Consider the following 17,554-nt stretch of genomic DNA (forward strand, 5'->3'; position numbering starts at 1 on the left):
AGGAGAATGGAGATGGGGAATAGCCTCATGAAACTTCTTCTAACATCCCCCTGGGAGCAGTGGGAGGAAGAGGAGAAGCAGACCAATGAGGATATCTACTCCCACATCTGGATTGCATTCATGAGCCAGAACTGCTCTAGCTCATGAATGCAATCCAGATGATGCTCAGGCCCTTGCTCCAGTGAAAGCTCTAGAAGATCCACCGACGCCAGGGCCCTTGCTCCAATGAAACTCTCCATGGTTTTGATTCCGCATGCTCTAACCACGGATGACGATCAGTAGTGGGATCGTACCATGGAGGCATTCCTTCCTACCTTCTTGAAACATCCTCTAACACACAGGATGAGTGAACATAGCTATGCCCAGGTGATGGCGGAAGCTGATCTTGAAGTCCTTCTCCCAGCGACGCCGGTTTAGATGGAGGTCTAGGGTAGCCATGGCAACGAGAGACTAGGAGCAACTAAAGGGTTTCTCTAGTTTGTCCGATGGTAAGGGAGGAAGAAGGTTGGGATCAAAGTGCGCTTAAGAGGCTCGCCTTACCATTTCTTAAATAGCCCCACCTTAAGACGCGAGCGGGGAAGGTACCATCAAGATCCATGACTTGCGCGGTCACTCACGCGGGCCACGAACGACGCGCGTGGTGAAGATGACGGGAAATGGGAAATGAGGTGGTTTACATTCACTTGCACATTTCATACTCATCTACTAAAGGCCATCCTCAGTGGGACTTTCATTTTCATTAAATATGCCACGTCTCCCACACGATCTTAGTGGAGCACAATTCTCCCAGAACGCTTCTCCCATGCTTTTCCCACAACTTAAGATGACTTAATAGACTATATGTACAATGGTTGTCCTTTTAAGTTGTCTCATAGTAACTCAGAATTCCTTAATTAATGCATAGAATAAAAATAGGAATGTGAGTTGCATGACAATAGCAACTTAAAGAATGGTACAACGTATGATACGTCACGAGCGGGAAGGCAATAGTCAATCAAAGAAATAATATGTCTAAAAATGCAAATGTTAAAAAATGAAATGATACACACGGGACTCACATGCGGGCTTGGAAATTGACACGAAAGTGTTACCATCCACACTGTCTGTAGGCGTTAGTGAAGGCTACCAGCAGTGGTGAATGGGTCCTACGAAGATGTTAGCACCTAATAACGACGGTCGTGTCATACGATGTCATACGTGTCAAAGGCACACAAATGGAACGTTCCAGGCAACAGAAAACACAGATATGTTCAAAGTTCAAACTCAAAGTAACTAGTAGTATGAACAATTTTTGTACAGGATGTAGAGGCAGATTATAATCCAACTTCTCGTGAGGAGCGTTAAGAATGATGTCTGGTACATCCACCATGGCCTAGACAGCCTCGGCCGCAGGCTCAAAGTAGACGATGAGGTCCTCTTGATCTCAAAAGGACGACCATGGTGGGAACCTTGGCTCCAGCCCATGTAGGCCCCCACACCGAAGATGCTGATCCACTATCACCCCTGTATGCAGGCGCCACTGCACGGATGGTGGCGACTGCTGTCTGGTTGAGGGCATCAAAGCGGCGACTGTTTTTCGCCGACAACTGGGCAGTGACCTGAGCATTGTCGTTAGCATCCCGGCGAAGGAGGATCGCCTCTGTCGTCTGTCGGGCCAGGTCATCATTGGCACAACGCAACTCCACCGCCTTGGCCTACACGGCGTTGAGCTGCTCCTCGATGGCTGAAAAAGGTGACAAGAAAACCCTACAACTGAACACACGATGTTGCATCGCACGAAGTGAAAGAATAAGATCGTGCCCAATATGACTTACCAGTGAGCCACGCATGGGCCTCGATGGCCGCATCCTCCGTCGTGGTCGTTTCATGCTCCGATGCGACAAGTGTCGTCTGCACGGCATCGAGGCAAAGCTACAGTGGTAGGTCGCTCTGTGCATGGATTAGGTAGGCGGTTGGCCTCGGTAGTCACATCATGGCTTAATGGCACCCACCTGTGATCAGTCATGCGCCGTAGAATGCGGGCACGTAAATCGAAATGGTATGAAAAAGATGGGAATGTGTAAGGCTTACTTGGTTCGTGCCGCTGTGTGGGCAACCATCGCTCCACCTTTCCTCCGATTGCTTCACCTACCTTAGGTGTCCATTGCAGTTATAAATACGCTATTGTGGTATGGTGAGGGAGGTATTCGCTTTAGGTCGCCTGCTCTGCCACTTCCTCATTCTTGTTCTTGCACGATTGCAGCCTCTTCTCCACCCGCCGAGATGGATCATGGCAAGCGTCCTTGAGAAGAGTCATCGGAGGCCGGAGGGCCACTGCCTCATCTCTGAGCCTACCTGCGCTGGCAAGGGTAAGTTTTCGAGCAATGTTTTGAGATGAGGATTGACCTACGCTAATCGGTGATGTTTCTAGGGTCGTTTCCCATGCCACATTTGGAGGGGCCACTAGCGCCCTAGTGTCATGACCTCGCCGACAGTGGGGTTGAGTTCGTCCCCCTCATCGTTGTCTTCTTTAGATGATCGGTAGGAGTTCTGTGAGCTCGTCCACATGGCAGACGAGGCCCGCCAGTGCTACTTCGACGCCACCCATGAGGTGGATCGGCTGGTGCGCTGCCTCGACGCTATCGGGGTGCCACTCGCCGCCTCAGAGAGGGAGACTGCTGCCATGCAAGCGGTGATCGCCGATGCCCAGGCCTATATTGTGGGTGAGGGTTCTCTTTGTCTTGTCATCATATCTGACATCCGCAGCTTCTGATCTTCTCGTCATCATGTTGCCAGCACTAGAGGAGCTGCTGATGGCCTCTCGCCACGAGACAGAGGAAGCCTGCCTCTCGGAGTTTCTCCTAATGGAGGACCATGAGCGGGCTATGGTGGCGGGAATCCAATAGGGAGTCAACGTCCCCCTCATCGCCATGCAGGTCCACACCGGCCAGGACTTCTGCCGGGTGGAGCTCGGCTTCCCAGGCCATGTCGGGCAAGCAGAGCGGGCCAAGCTAGTCGGTGACTTCGTCGCCACTGCGGCCGCCATCGTGGCTGCCATGAATGTGTAGGACATCCTCCACGGCGATGGACAAGGGCCTTAGGTTGTACCTAGGGCCTTTTAATAAAGAAATCTTCTTAGGTCATGTTTCTTGATTTCTTTTCTTTTGTGCATGGCCATCTTATCGTGCTTGCCAATGATCTGATCGTTCGAATGCCGTAGTCATGTGACCTTGCCGGGGATTGACCCATGAGGCTTCACCTAGTGCAACTCCATTTTTGTGACCGAAGTGTCATAGGATAGATCCGGCGGCATGGTGCCCTCCGTGGAACGGAGCACCAGATGGCCGCATCGCTGCTCATGATAGTCCCATTGTGTTGTAGGTCTCGGCATAGAGTTGGTTGAGACCGCTCCTACCATCCATGAGGAGACAAGACAGGCGGGTCTTGCCGATGATTGGGTCGATGACAAGGGGAAAACATCCTGACTGCGGAATGTGGTCGGGGTGATCCTCACTTGTGGGTAGGTTCTTATGGTGTCTAATTGTGTGGACGAGGTTCGTGCAACACCTCTTAGCCACCGAATCACCAAGTGTTGGTCAACATAACAGGGACTAGCGTGTCGACAAGCTCATGAACCTCGGGAGAAAAATTAGTTGTCTCTTGCCCTTTGGTATTCTCCTAGTGATTGAATTGGTATTCATCTTGTGAAAGGTTCACTCCTCTACATGGTGGTATAATCACCCTACTCACTCATTTACATTCCCGCAAACTAGTTGTAGCAAGCTCTTTAGTGCAACTAGAATTGAGAGCTTGCTTTGTAGTTTAAATTCATCTAGTGGAGCTCTTTAGTATAGCAAGTTTGAGAGCTCTTAGTGAGCAGCAACATAGTCTCTTATGTGCCTAGTGATTATAGCAAATAGAATTATTAGATAGGTGGCTTGCAACCCTTGTATAGTAAGAGCAAGTTTGCGTTTTGCTATTTGTCATACTAATCAAATTGCTCTAGTGATCTTATAGATTTTTAATAGGCTATTCACCCCCTGTAGCCATATTAGGACCTTTCAAGTGGTATCGGAGCCATGGTCACTGTTTGATTGTAGGCTTAACAACCTTGGTGTCAAATTATGGCTCAAGTTGTGTTCAACTATGTGGGGGGCAAACAACCGTTCTTTGATGGCACATGCTATGATTATTGGAAGAGAAAAATGAAGATGTATCTTGGTTCAATCAATGATCAAGTATGGGATGTGACCGAGAGTGACTATGCTATCATTGATCCCGACAATCTCACCACCGAGACAAGGCCAACAAGCAATGCAATATAATGGCTCTCAACACCATCTACAATGCCATTGATTCTAAGGTGTTTGAGCAAATCAAGGATTGTGATAGAGCTAATGAGGTGTGGAAGAGATTGGAAGAAACATATGAGGGCACACCAGTGGTGAAGAGTGCCAAATTGTACATTCTCAAGGACAAGTTGACAAGCTTCAAGATAAAGGATGGTGAGAGCATTATGGAGATGTTCCACCATTTGCAAGTGATTGTCAATGACTTGAAGGCTTTGGGAGAGAAGATCAATGATGTTGATGTCTCCCATCAGTTTTTGATGTGCCTACCTCCAAGCTTTGAGATATTGAGATTGTTTATCATAAGAGGTTGAAGGAGATTACCCCTAACCAAATACTAGGTGATGTCATGACACAAGAGACATACCGTATGGAAAGGGAGGGGTTGACAAGGATGACAAGAAGGAAGATGAAGACAAGAAGAAGAAGAGTGTAGCATTCAAGGCTAGCTCATCATCCAAGAACAAGGGCAAGTCTAAGAAAGAATCAAGTGATGATGAAGATCTTAGTGACATTGATGATGAAGCTATGGCTCCCTTTGTGCGCAAGATGGGCAAGTTCATGAAGAAGAAGGGCTATGGTGCAAGAAAGAGAAGAGATCACAACAAGGAGTATGTGAGGAGATGCTACAAGTGCAAGAGCCCAAATCACGTTATAGCGGATTGTCCCTACAATAGTGACAATGATGAGGATGAGAAGAACAAGCATAAGAAGGAGAAGAAGATGACCTTCAAAAAGAAAAATAATGGTGGAGGCTATGTGGTGACATAGGAAAGTGATGGCACTTCAAATAGTGATGATGGTAAGAAATCTATCAAGAAAGCACTAGCAAGCACCGCCATCAGCAACAAGCCTTCCATCTTCGACACTCCATTGACATGCCTCATGGCAAAGTCTACCAAGGTAAAATATGATGTGAGTGATGATGATGAATGTGAAAGTGATGCTTGTAGGAGTCATGATGAGGAGGAGGAGGAGTACACCAAGGAGGAGCCCATGGACATGTGTGAGCAAGTGCACACTTGCTTTGAGATGAAGAGAAAGGAGTGCAAATAATTACGCAAGAACTTCAAATTTCTTGAGCAATCCTTTGATGAGCTAAATGCCACACATGAGAGGCTAATGGAAGCCCATGAGAAGCTTGGCAAAGCTCACTCTAAGCTTGAAAAGTCTGACTCCTCTCTCATCGAGCAAGTCAAGAAGGAGGAAGCCAAGAATCTTTTCATACGCCCATTGTGATATGGGACTAACATGTGATATTATTGATGATTCTTTTCATAAGCCCATTGTTGTTGCTCCCACTAACCCTTCTTATAGCACTACCACTTCTACTTCACCTTCGGGTCATGGTTTCACTTGTAATGCCTCACTAATAGTGGAAAATGAGACCCTCAAGGAGGTGAATGAGCTCACTCGTGCCTTAGGTAATGCCTATGGTGGAAATGCCTGCTTGCTAAAGTGCTTGGGTAGCTAAAGGTTTTCTCTCAACAAAGAGGGATTAGGCTATACCCCCAAGAAAGGCAAGGTAGCCTTTGTCACTCCTAAAGCTAGCTTTGTGATGGGCAATGGTCGGTTTTGCAATAGATGCAAGCAAGTTGGGCATATAGAGCAATATTGCAAGACTAACAAGAACAAGCAACCTAATGTATCATCAATTAGATTTGATTCTTGTTACATGCTTGTTAAGGGTGCCAATGGTGTGAAGGCTAAGTTCATTGGTACACCAATTGTGGGCTCAAAGAAGAAAGCCATTTGGGTGCCAAAGACCTTAGTAACTAACCTTCAAGGACCCAAGCAAGTTTGGGTACCTAAAAAGAATTGATCTTCTTTTGTAGGTCAATTATAAAGCCGAAGGGAGGCATTGGGTGCTTGATAGTGGGTGCACACAACACATAACCGGTGATTCAAGAATGTTCAATTCAATCAATGAGAATGAGAGCAATGGGATTGATAGTATCACATTTAGAGATAATGGCAAAGGCAAGGTCAAGGGTCTTGGTAAGATTGCAATATCTAATGACTTGAGCATTTCCAATGTGCTACTAGTAGAGAGCTTGAACTTCAACTATTGTTAGTAGCTCAATTGTGTGATCTTAGTTTTAAGTGCATATTTGGTGTGGATGCTGTAGAGATCATAAGTGTAGATGTCTTTAACTTGATATTCAATGGATTTAGATATGAGAATCTATACTTGGTTGATTTCAATGCTAGAGAAACTCAATTGTCACCAATTTTGCTCACTAAGTTTAGCATGGGTTGGTTATAGCATAGAAGGTTTGGTCATGTTGGAATGAAACAATTGAACAAGTTGATCAAGCATGACCTAGTTAGAGGCTTGAAAGATGTCACATTTGAGAAGGATAAGCTTTGTAGTGCATATCAACCCGGAAAGCAAGTTGGTAACACACATGCTAAGAAGAGCATGATGAGCACATATAAGGCATTTGAGTTGTTGCACATGGGTCTATTTGGACCAACCACATACACTAGCATTGGTGGAAGCAAATATGAATTTGTAATTGTGGATGATTTCACTAGATACACTTGGGTGTTCTTTCTTATTGACAAGAGTGATGTGTTTGCAACCTTCAAGAAATTCATCCAGAGAATTCATAATGAGTTTGAAACAACCATTAAGTGAGAAATGACAATAGAAGTAAATTTAAGAACACAAGAATTGATTATTTATGTGATGAGTTTGGAATTAGGCATCAATTTTCGACCAAGTACACTCCTCAATTAAATGACCTAGTTGAGAGGAAGAATAGAACTTTGATTGACATGGCAAGATCAATGTTAAGTGAGTACAATGTGAGTCATTCATTTTGGGCCAAAGCAATCAACACGGCTTGCTACTATAGCAACCGACTCTATTGTCATCCATTGAAGGAGAAGACCCCATATGAGCTCTTAAATGATGGAAAGCCCAACATTGCATACTTTTGGGTTTTTTGTTGCAAATGCTACATATTGAAGAAAGGCACAAGATTGAGCAAGTTTAGGAAGAAATGTGATGAAGGTTTCTTGCTTAGTTACTCCACTACTAGCAAGGCTTATAGAGTTTGGAATTTTGCTAGTGGTACTCTTGAGGAGATTCATGATGTGGAATTTGATGAAACCAATAGTTCCCAAGAGGAAGATAAGAATCTAGATGATGTGGGAGACACTCAATTGGTCAATGCAATGAAGAACATGGATATTGGTGACATAAGGCCTAGAGAGGTGTTTGACATTGAAGATAACAAGAATCAAGTGCTCTCTAACTCAAATGTGCAAGCTAGTGGTTCTCATGATCAAGTTCAAGCAAGTACTAGTGATGACAAAGTGCAAGACCAACAACAAGTGGCTAGTTCATCATCTCAACCAAGTGATCAATCAAATGTAAGCAATCAAGTGCAAGTGCTCCAACCAACCAAAGTTGCAAGAGATTATCCATTGGACTCCATTATTGGTGATATCTCAAGAGGTGTACAAATAAGATCAAGATTGACATTATTTTATGAACACTTCTCATTTATGTCATCCATTGAACCTAAAAAATAGATGAAGCTTTGTTGGATGTTGATTGGGTGAATGCTATGCATGAAGAGCTAAACAACTTCATAAGAAATCAAGTATGGGAGTTAGTTGAGAGGCCTAAGGATCATAATGTGATTGGAACCAAATGGGTCTTTCGAAACAAGCAAGATCAAGATGTGATAGTTGTAAGGAACAAAGCAAGATTAGTGGCTCAAGGTTACACTCAAGTTGAAGGTCTTGACTTTGGAGAAACATATGCTCCGGTTGCAAGATTAGAAGCAATTAAGATCTTGTTAGCCTATGCTTGTGCTCATAACATCAAGTTGTATCAAATGGATGTGAAGAGCGCATTTCTCAATGGGTACATTAATGAGCTTGTGTATGTTGAGCAACCTCCCGGTTTTGAAGATAAAAAAAAACACAACCATGTCTACAAGTTGAGAAAGGCTTTGTATGTATTGAAGCAAGCACCTAGAGTATGATATGATAGATTAAGGGATTTCCTACTCTCTAAGGGATTTAAGATAGGAAAGGTTGACACCACTCTTTTCACCAAGAAACTAGGCAATGACTTGTTTGTGTTGCAAATCTATGTTGATGATATCATATTTGGATCAACCAATCAAGATTTTTGTGAGGAGTTTGGAAAGATGATGGCAAGTGAGTTTGAGATGTCCATGATTGGAGAGTTTAGTTACTTCCTTGGTCTTCAAATCAATCAATTGAAGAGTGGCACATTTATGAGTCAAGACAAGTACATTAAAGATATGCTCAAGAAGTTTAGAATGGATGATGACAAATCTATTAGTACACCAATGGGGACAAATGGTAGCTTAGATAGTGATGCTAGTGGCAACATGGTGGATCAAAAGATGTATTGGTCTATGATTGGAAGCCTACTCTACGTGACCGCATCAAGGCCAGATGTGATGTTTAGTGTATGCATGTGTGATAGATTTTAAGCCTCACCTAGAGAGAGTCATTTGAAGACAACTAAGAGAATTTTAAGGTACTTGAAGTATACACAAAATGTTGGATTGTGGTATCCCAAAAGAGCTAGATTTGAGTTGATTGGATATTCAGACTCCGATTATGCCAGATGCAAAGTTGAGAGAAAGAGCACATCGGGCACATGTCAACTATTGAGAAGACCACTTGTGTCTTGGTCATTAAAGAAGCAAAATAGTATAGCACTTTCAACTGCCGAAGCGGAGTATATTTTAGCCGGTAGTTGTTGTGCTCAATTACTTTGGATGAAGGCTACTTTGAGTGACTTTGGAATCAAATTCAAACAAGTGCCATTGCTATGTGACAATGAGAGTGCTGTGAAGCTCACCAATAACCCGGTTCAATATTCAAGAACAAAGCATATAGATGTCCTCCGCCATTTCATAAGACATCTTGAACAAAAAGGAGATATTTGCATTGAGAGTGTGGGCACCGAATATCAACTTGCCAATATATTCACCAAGCCACTTGATAAGAAGAGGTTTTGCAAGCTAAGGAATGAAGTGAACATACTTGACTTCTCAAATATGTGTTGATGCATGTCCATTATGAGACATGCGTCTCCTTCGAGCAAAGCAAGGTAAAGTTGGTTGACATGTAATTCATCCTTTGCTAAGGACTTGTTTAGTGCATCTAGTCATTCCTCACATGTCTTAGGCTCATTCATGAAAATCAAATGAATTTGATGCTTGTATGGTACCACTATTGCTCTATGCTTGAAATGATCTAGTGGTAGCATATGACATGTTTATGGGCTTGTGAACCTAGTGGTTAATCTAGAAAATGAGCTATAGGTGTTTAACTCAACATGGTCAAGATAACCCTTAAAATGAGGTGTGAAGAAGCTTGCCCTTGGATCAAAACAAGTTAAATATTTTTTGCAAGTGATCTAGATTGAACCAAATTTAGGAAAATGATCCTCACATAACATGGTTTCACACAACCTATCTAAAATTTTGAGCTCAACTTTTGTGGTCATCGATGACAAAGGGGGAGAAGTAATTCACAAAGATAGATAGGGAGAACCTAAAGATGACAAAGGGGGAGAAACATGATAAAAAGAAGGGGATCAATTAAAATTTGAAGCACACAAGTAGGGGGAGCAAGCTCATAAACTTGTATGTTGTATTTGGATATGCATTACATATGTTTGCTTGCATGGTACAAGTTTTAAATTCTATTTCTATGCTTGTGTGGTGTATGCTAGTTGTAGGTTTGAATTGATGAAATGAAAAACTAGCATGCATAGGATAGCTAGAACATGTGAATTGCTTTTATAAGTGGTACTAGAACCTTGCTTCTAATATTGCTCTCGCGAGGTATCTAGTGTCTTTGTTTTCAAGTGGTATCTATCAAACTATGGTGCTAAGGATGGTGTTCAAATGACAACTCCGATTGGTATCACGCTTCAAAGGTCCATTCTTTACACCTTAGCATCATTGATAGACATTACTTCCCCATAATTCCAATCTATGCATATGTGCAAGCTTTCAAATCCAAACTCTTAGCACATATGTAGGGGGAGCTAATGCTACCAATTCAGGTTTATGAAACTTGTCCATATCCTTTACACATGGTAAAATGCTTGGACAAGCAACATGAATTCAAAAAAGATTTTATTAATATCTTTGTAAAAATGTTGTCATCAATTATCAAAAAGGGAAGATTGAAAGCCCTAGTTTGATTTTGGATAATTGATGAAACCTAAGTGTATTAATCTTTGTCATGAGTGAAATGCAAAAGATAGGTTGGTACACACCAAGTGATGGAGCTAGATGATGGTCATGGTGATGGAGGTGACCAAACTTGAAGATCAAGTGTTCCAATTTGGAAAAGAAAAAAGAGAAAAAACAAAATAGGCTCGAGGCAAAGGTATAATATCTAAGGCTATTTTGTTTTACCAGTCAAGACGCAATAGAGTGTGTGATCGGATTTAGAATAGATAACTGTACTATAAAGAGGGGAAATCTTTAATTACAATAGTTATCTAGTGCCACTAAGTGTGAGTCTCATTTGCATATTCTTAGCGCTTAGTGATGTGATGAGATGCATGAGAAAGCCCTAGAAAAATTATTTGTGAAAATGCTAACTGAAGTGCTTAATTTATTTTGGAATATCTTTGTGAAGTTAGCACTTAAAAGGGTAGAAAGGAAAAGGATTAAAGTGAGCCGTTGTTGCTCAGCCAGAATTTCTTGGCCACGAAGAAAAATTGCCAACGAGAGGTGCACGGACTTGAGATGTGCGCAACCAACATTTATCCGACAATTCCCTCTCCTCAGCAAGAATTTCTTGGTCATAAATAGTGCTTGTGTCAGGAGAGAGAAATGGAAAACGCGTGAGAAATGGAGCTTAGCCGGCAATTCTGGCTTCTCAGCAAGAATTTCTTGTTGAGAGTTGGGGGGGGGGGGGGTGGGGGCCGCTGCATGTGTCAGATTGAGGGTGAGAAAGCGTGTCTGTGCACAGGGCATTGTCGCTCTCCCATTGGCTGCTGCTGGTTCCACCGTTTGCTCTCGACTGTTTGGTGTTTGCTGCTCCGTTCGCTGCAGTAGGAGCCGTTGGACAGAGGTAGCTGTGGGGGTTGTGCGTCAGTGAGAGAGTGCTGGAGGGAGCCATTTGCCGTGCCATCTGCATTTGTTGTAAGGAGCCATTGGGGGAGCGCCTGTGCCTGGCTACTGGGATATGTCCAGCGCCTCCCCTTCCCTGCCTTCTCTCTCAAACTCTCTTCCTCATTCTTGCGAGAACCAAAACGAAGAACAAGCTCTCCTCTCATCTCTCCACCCAAAGCTTTGTGCTAACCCTAAGTGAGAGATTGAGGATTCAAAGTGTTGATCTCGAGAGCTTCAAGAGCATCTCCTCCCTCTCCTCTCCCTCTCAAAGCTTGGTGCTCATTTGAGAGAGGATTTGGGAGAAACCCTAGTGTGTGCATTTGAGGTTGCATATTTAGTGGCACTAGATGATTCTTGTGATTGTGGATTTCTTATTACTCTTGGTGATTATCGTCACCTAGACAGTTGATGATTTGTTGATTGGTGAGGGGATTAGGTGATTGTGTCCGCCCCCAATCAAAGTGCTTATGAGGGGTTGTTGTGCCTTCCTCGGTGGAGCTCTGAAAGGTAACTCTAGTGGATTGCTTGTGTCATTGAGTTACCTCACTTGTGGGTAGGTTCTTACGGTGTCCAATTATGTGGACGAGGTTCATGTAACACCTCTTAGCCGCCGAACCACCAAGTGTTGGTCGACACAACGGGGATTAGCGTGCCGGCAAGCACGTGAACCTCGGGAGAAAAATTGGTTGTCTCTTGCCCTTTGGTATTCTCCCGGTGATTGAATTGGTATTCATCTTGTGATTGGTTCACTCCTCTACGCGGTGGTATAATCACCCTACCCACTCATTTACATTCCCACAAACTAGTTGTAGCAAACTCTTTAGTGTAACTAGAATTGAGAGCTTGCTTTGTAGTTGAAATTCATCTAGTGGAGCTCTTTAGTGTAGCAAGTGTGAGAGCTCTTAGTGAGTAGTGACTTAGAAAATTATGTGTCTAGTGATCAAAGTAATTAGAATTATTGGATAGGTGGCTTGCAACCCTTGTATAGCTAGAGCAAGTTTGTGTTTCGCTATTTGTAATACTAATCAAATTGCTCTAGTAATCTTATAGATTTTTTAATAGGCTATTCACCTCCCCTCTAGCCATATTAGGACCTTTCATCGAGTAGCCGTGGTTGCGGCACGACAACTTGACTATCTTGTCAAAACTGGCATGGTTGAGCTTGCCAGTCTTCTGCTTGTGGACCCTATCGACCGCCGTGACAAACTCACTGTCACGATGCCTCTAGCTGTCCTTCTTGCCTTCCCCTCGCCGATTGCGGTCCTTAGCCTCGTCCATGAGTTTGGCCTGGGCCTTGCCCTTGTATTTGCAAAATATTGTCCGAACGGCCTTCTCACCGGAGGCATGGCTTGTGGCGAGGTCGAGCAACTCCTACGTCGTCCATGTTTTGCTACGTTCGAGCTCATGGACGAGTGCTTCATTGGTCGTGTCGGAGATGAATGCTCCGATCATGTCCGCATCCATGATGTCAGGAAGCTCATTGCACTGCTTGGAAAAAGCGGTGGATGTACTCACGTAGAGTTTCTCCCATTTTCTGCTGGCATGCTTTGAGATCCTATTAGTGGAAAAGAGGCCATGAGAGGTGAAAGGATGAAGACAAAGCACTTCTTAGCGATGAGGAAAGATACAATAGCTCGCGAGTGTGGATTCAAGAGTGTGTGGATTGAGCCCAAGAGGTGCATCCAGACCCTGGTTAAATAGGCCAACCTTGAAGATGGAGAAGTGCAAGTAATGGTGATGCAACTATGTTGACTTCACCGCCAATAGACCAAACGGTCATGGAGGACCGGCGGCCATAACACGTATACCAGTCAGCTTGTTTCGATAAAATCTAGTCGGCAGTCTACCGAGAGGTATACCCACTGTAGTAAATGATCGGTGGGGTGCGCGAGATCAGGAACCGGATGGTAACAGAGACACAAGACACAAGATTTATACAGGTTCAGGCCATCAATGTGACGTAAAACCCTACGTCTTGTGCTCTGTTATTTTGTATTGATTGTGTATCAAATTCGATATATCTCGTCTAGGGGACCCCCGCTCCTCCTTATATACTCTGGAGGGGTAGGGTTACAAGGAAAATATCCTATTTGGTATTACAATATCTTTTTGTAGCCTTGCGGTGCACGCCGACCAGTGCTGTGTGCCACATGCCTTGATCTTGTGGGTTAGGCCACCACTAATGGTGCGACCCATGTCTTGTCCTATGGATACCGGGGGTCATATCCCCCATAGATAGTCCTCGAGCGGCTTGTATCTGCTTGGCGATGCCGTCTTGATCAAGTCCGAGCAGTTTAACACGAAGTCGATCAGTTTTGCTGATGACCTGGACGGTGAAAATCGAAGCCAACCTGTTAAACTGGTGACCTGGGCAGTGAAAGTCAAAGACGACTAGTTAAACTGGTGACCTGAGCGGTGAAAGTCGAAGCCGACTAGTTAAACCGATGACCTAAGCGGTGAAAGTCGCAGCCGACCAGTGTAACCGGTGACTTGAGCAGTGAAAGTAGGAGCCTACCAGTTTAATAGGTTAATCAATCTCGAACTTAGCCAAGTAAGGCTTGTCGAAAGGATGTAAGGGGCTCAAGATTAAATTGAACAATTCTCCAGGCGAAGTGTAGCCGCTTAGACTCTATTTGCGAGGAATCATCCAAGACTTAGTCAATAAGGAGGGTAAATCAAGAAAAGAGCACTACATTCACCGCCAGGTGAAGTGTAGCCACTTAGTCCCCGAGCCTACTGAAAGATGTAGAAATGAATCTTGTAGCAGGGTCAAAGAAAATAAACCTGAAAGCTTGCCAATGTCATTTGGCATGTGCGTATCAAGACCCCAGACGTGCTACCCAAGATCAGCACCCTGATCCGAATTACATGGAGCAAGTTGAAAGCACATCGATAAGACGTAGCAAGATCCGACCGCCAAGGGAGTCCCTAGCTTAGCTAGCGACTCTTGCACGAAGAATTCGAATGTCGAGGAGTTCCCAACTTAGCTGGCGAGCCCCCAGCGTGGCTGACGATGAAGTGACGAACAATCCAAACGCCGTGGAGTCCCTAGCTTAGTTGGTGAGCCTCCAGCGTAGCTGACAATGAAGCGACGGACAATCCAACTAGTTGGTTGGTGAAGAATTGAGCATTGAGTAGCACAACCAATTGGTCGGCAGCGAAGTGAGTGCCGAGTAGAAGTGAACGTCGAACAGTCCGACCAACTAGTCGGCGACAAAGTCCATGAACCTAGCGGTCTGACCAGTTGATCAATGAAGAAGTCCGAAGGCCAGGTGGTGCGACCACCCGGATGATGATCCTATAATAAATATGTAGAATGAGCAGTACATGATGTAAAAATAAATATATGAACTCGACGATGAAGGCAACAGAGCAGAATAGATAGCCATTATGTTTGTATGAAGTGTTCATATTTTAAATATGAGTAACTTCCTGCCAGTTGGTTCTGTATCGCATCACCAGCCCCGACTAGCCCATACTCCATAGCGTAGAGTGCTTAGCACTCGTTTAAGCGTAAGAGCACAGGCATCACCGAGGAGCCACTGTCGACCACCCATAATGCAGAGGGCTGGTGGTCGTGCACGTGTAGGAGTGAGATCGAGAATAGGGCTGTTTCTGGTAACGCAAGTGAGAATGTGGCTGGTCGGCGAGTTGATGAAGAATATCTTAAATATATTGTAAACATTAAGTTTTCTTTTGGAGATGTGTTTATATTTAATATGAATTGCCGCGAGCCATTAGTTTGTTGGTTGAGCCCCCAGCCTCGGCTAGCCCGTTAACCGTAATGTGCAGCGCTGGAGCTCGTGTACGTGTAGGAAGACAAGCATCACCGAGGAGCCGCTGCCGACCACCCATAACGCAGAGGGCAGGCACTCGTGCACGTGTAGGGAGAAGCCAGAGATAGGGCCATCTCTAGAGAGCACAAGCATAAACGTGGCTGTTCGGGGAGCCGTTGAGGCGAAAGCGTATGTCATCTTTAAGATGATATACATGGAGAAAAGTCGTTTGGAGAGTAATCATGTAGAGAATAGTATGAAGAAACATCATGGCAAAAACTTTATTAAATATTCATATATAAATGGTACTTATCTTTAGACATAACGCTGGTCGGCGGCGATGAAATTGCTCGGTCCTCAAGCTTTCTGGCATGTCGTCATGGCGGCGGTCGCGGTCGTTATAACGCCGTTCTTCGCGGTGATCATTGCGACGCGGCAGGCGATCGAAATGAGTAGTCCGGTCGGCTCGCTTAGCGGATCGCTTGACAGCTCGGACGGTTCGTTTGACAGCTCGGACGGGTACACGGAGTCGTAGGTGAACGGACATAATCAGAGCCTGACGGAGTCAATCCACGTGGGGCGACGAAGTCCTTGAGCGTGTCCGACCGAGGTGAGGGCGCAATCCAAGATCTTCCTTGCATGCCTGAGATACGTGAGGTTACCTGCATGGTGGTGTAGATCCAGATGCATATATGCTTGTATATCTCTTCAACTACTCCAATTAGCTTGTATGGCCGACCATCATCTTTAGTGGAAACACTGCTCCACATCGCGTTATCGCCGGCCGCCTTTTCTGATTGCTGGTTGTCATGATCCAAGGAAACGATCTTGAGTATCTGATTAGAAATCACGAGCAACAACAAGATGTGATTAGGTTTCTCCCAACCGAAATCATGCAGACATACGAATATATTTGAAAGTATAATAACAATATTTAATTAGGAAGTGACTTGACTTAGCTTTCTTGGATTGCTTGACTCTGATTTTGTTGTCGTGTGTTGCGTCTGTTGGAGGCCATGGCAAGGCGTCAGACTCCAGCACGTGTGGCCGTTCGCCGTGGAAAGTGATCCGCTGCGTGCCAGCGTCGAGTTGTCTCCGAATGCTGAGTTGCCGATGATGTTGGTTGAAGAAAAGATTCCCATCTGGTTCGCAATAGAATCAGCACACACACCCCTACCTGGCGCGTCACTGACAACGAAATCTAGTCGGCAGTTTACCAAGGGGTATACCCACAGTAGTAAATGATCGGTGGGGGTGCGCGTGATCAGGAACCAGATGGTAACAGAGATACAAGACATAAGATTTATACAGGTTCAAGCCGTCAATGTGACGTAAAACCCTACGTTGTATGCTCTGTTATTTTGTATTGATTGTGTATCAGATTCGATATATCTCGTCTAGGGGACCCCTGCTCCTCCTTATATACTCTGGAGGGGTAGGGTTACAAAAAAAATATTCTATTTGATATTACAATATCTTTTTGTAGCCTTGCGGTGCACACTGACCAGTGTCGTGCGCCGCACGCCTTGATCTTGTGGGCTGGGCCACCTCTGATGGTGCGGCACATGTCTTGTCCTATAGATACCGGGGGGTCATGTCCCTAACAACTCGGCTTTTCATACGACTGAGAAAATATCACTGTCGCTTCTATTGTTAACCCGTCGGTGGTAGAAGTTTCAACTACCGGTTTCCTTTCTCAGGAGGCCTCGCTATCGGTCCAACCGGCGGTGGAACTAATAACATCGTCGTTTCTATCGCTACGATAGTGAAAGTGGCGACAATGAAATATTAATGTGTAGTAGTGAATGAGAGGTTGATTTGATGTCGGTAAAAAATGCACATCCACGGGATAAGAGTGGGAAAATAAATGAGAGAAAGATTTGAACACATGGAGAGAAAATAATTACCCTAAAAGTAAAAAATTCCAACAAAAAAATATATGAATATCACATTGAAAAGTTAGCATCCGCGCTATTTGCAAGGACAATCCTGCTAGTTTTTTTTTCAATTTTAATTTAAAAGTACGTACCATCCGTTGTGCTAGCAGGACCGGCCCTACGGGGGGGGGGGGGGGGGGGGGGGGGGGGGGGGGCGGGTTGCGACCGCGGAGACCCAAACAGGGGCCCAAAACCAGGTATGCAAATCCCTCATAGACCATAGACCATTAGCTGTTAGGCCTCCCTGATGAGTGATGAGAGCAAGACCCAAGCAGTATGAAGATGAAACGTCCGCGCGTCCATGATCCATCGACTCATCCTCACGCCACTACTGCTAGTCTGGTCTTGTGTGCTTTGGTGATTCAGTTGCCGCCTGCAGT

This window comes from Miscanthus floridulus, chromosome 3, assembly GCF_019320115.1.
Source record: "Miscanthus floridulus cultivar M001 chromosome 3, ASM1932011v1, whole genome shotgun sequence".
Taxonomy (NCBI): domain Eukaryota; kingdom Viridiplantae; phylum Streptophyta; class Magnoliopsida; order Poales; family Poaceae; genus Miscanthus; species Miscanthus floridulus.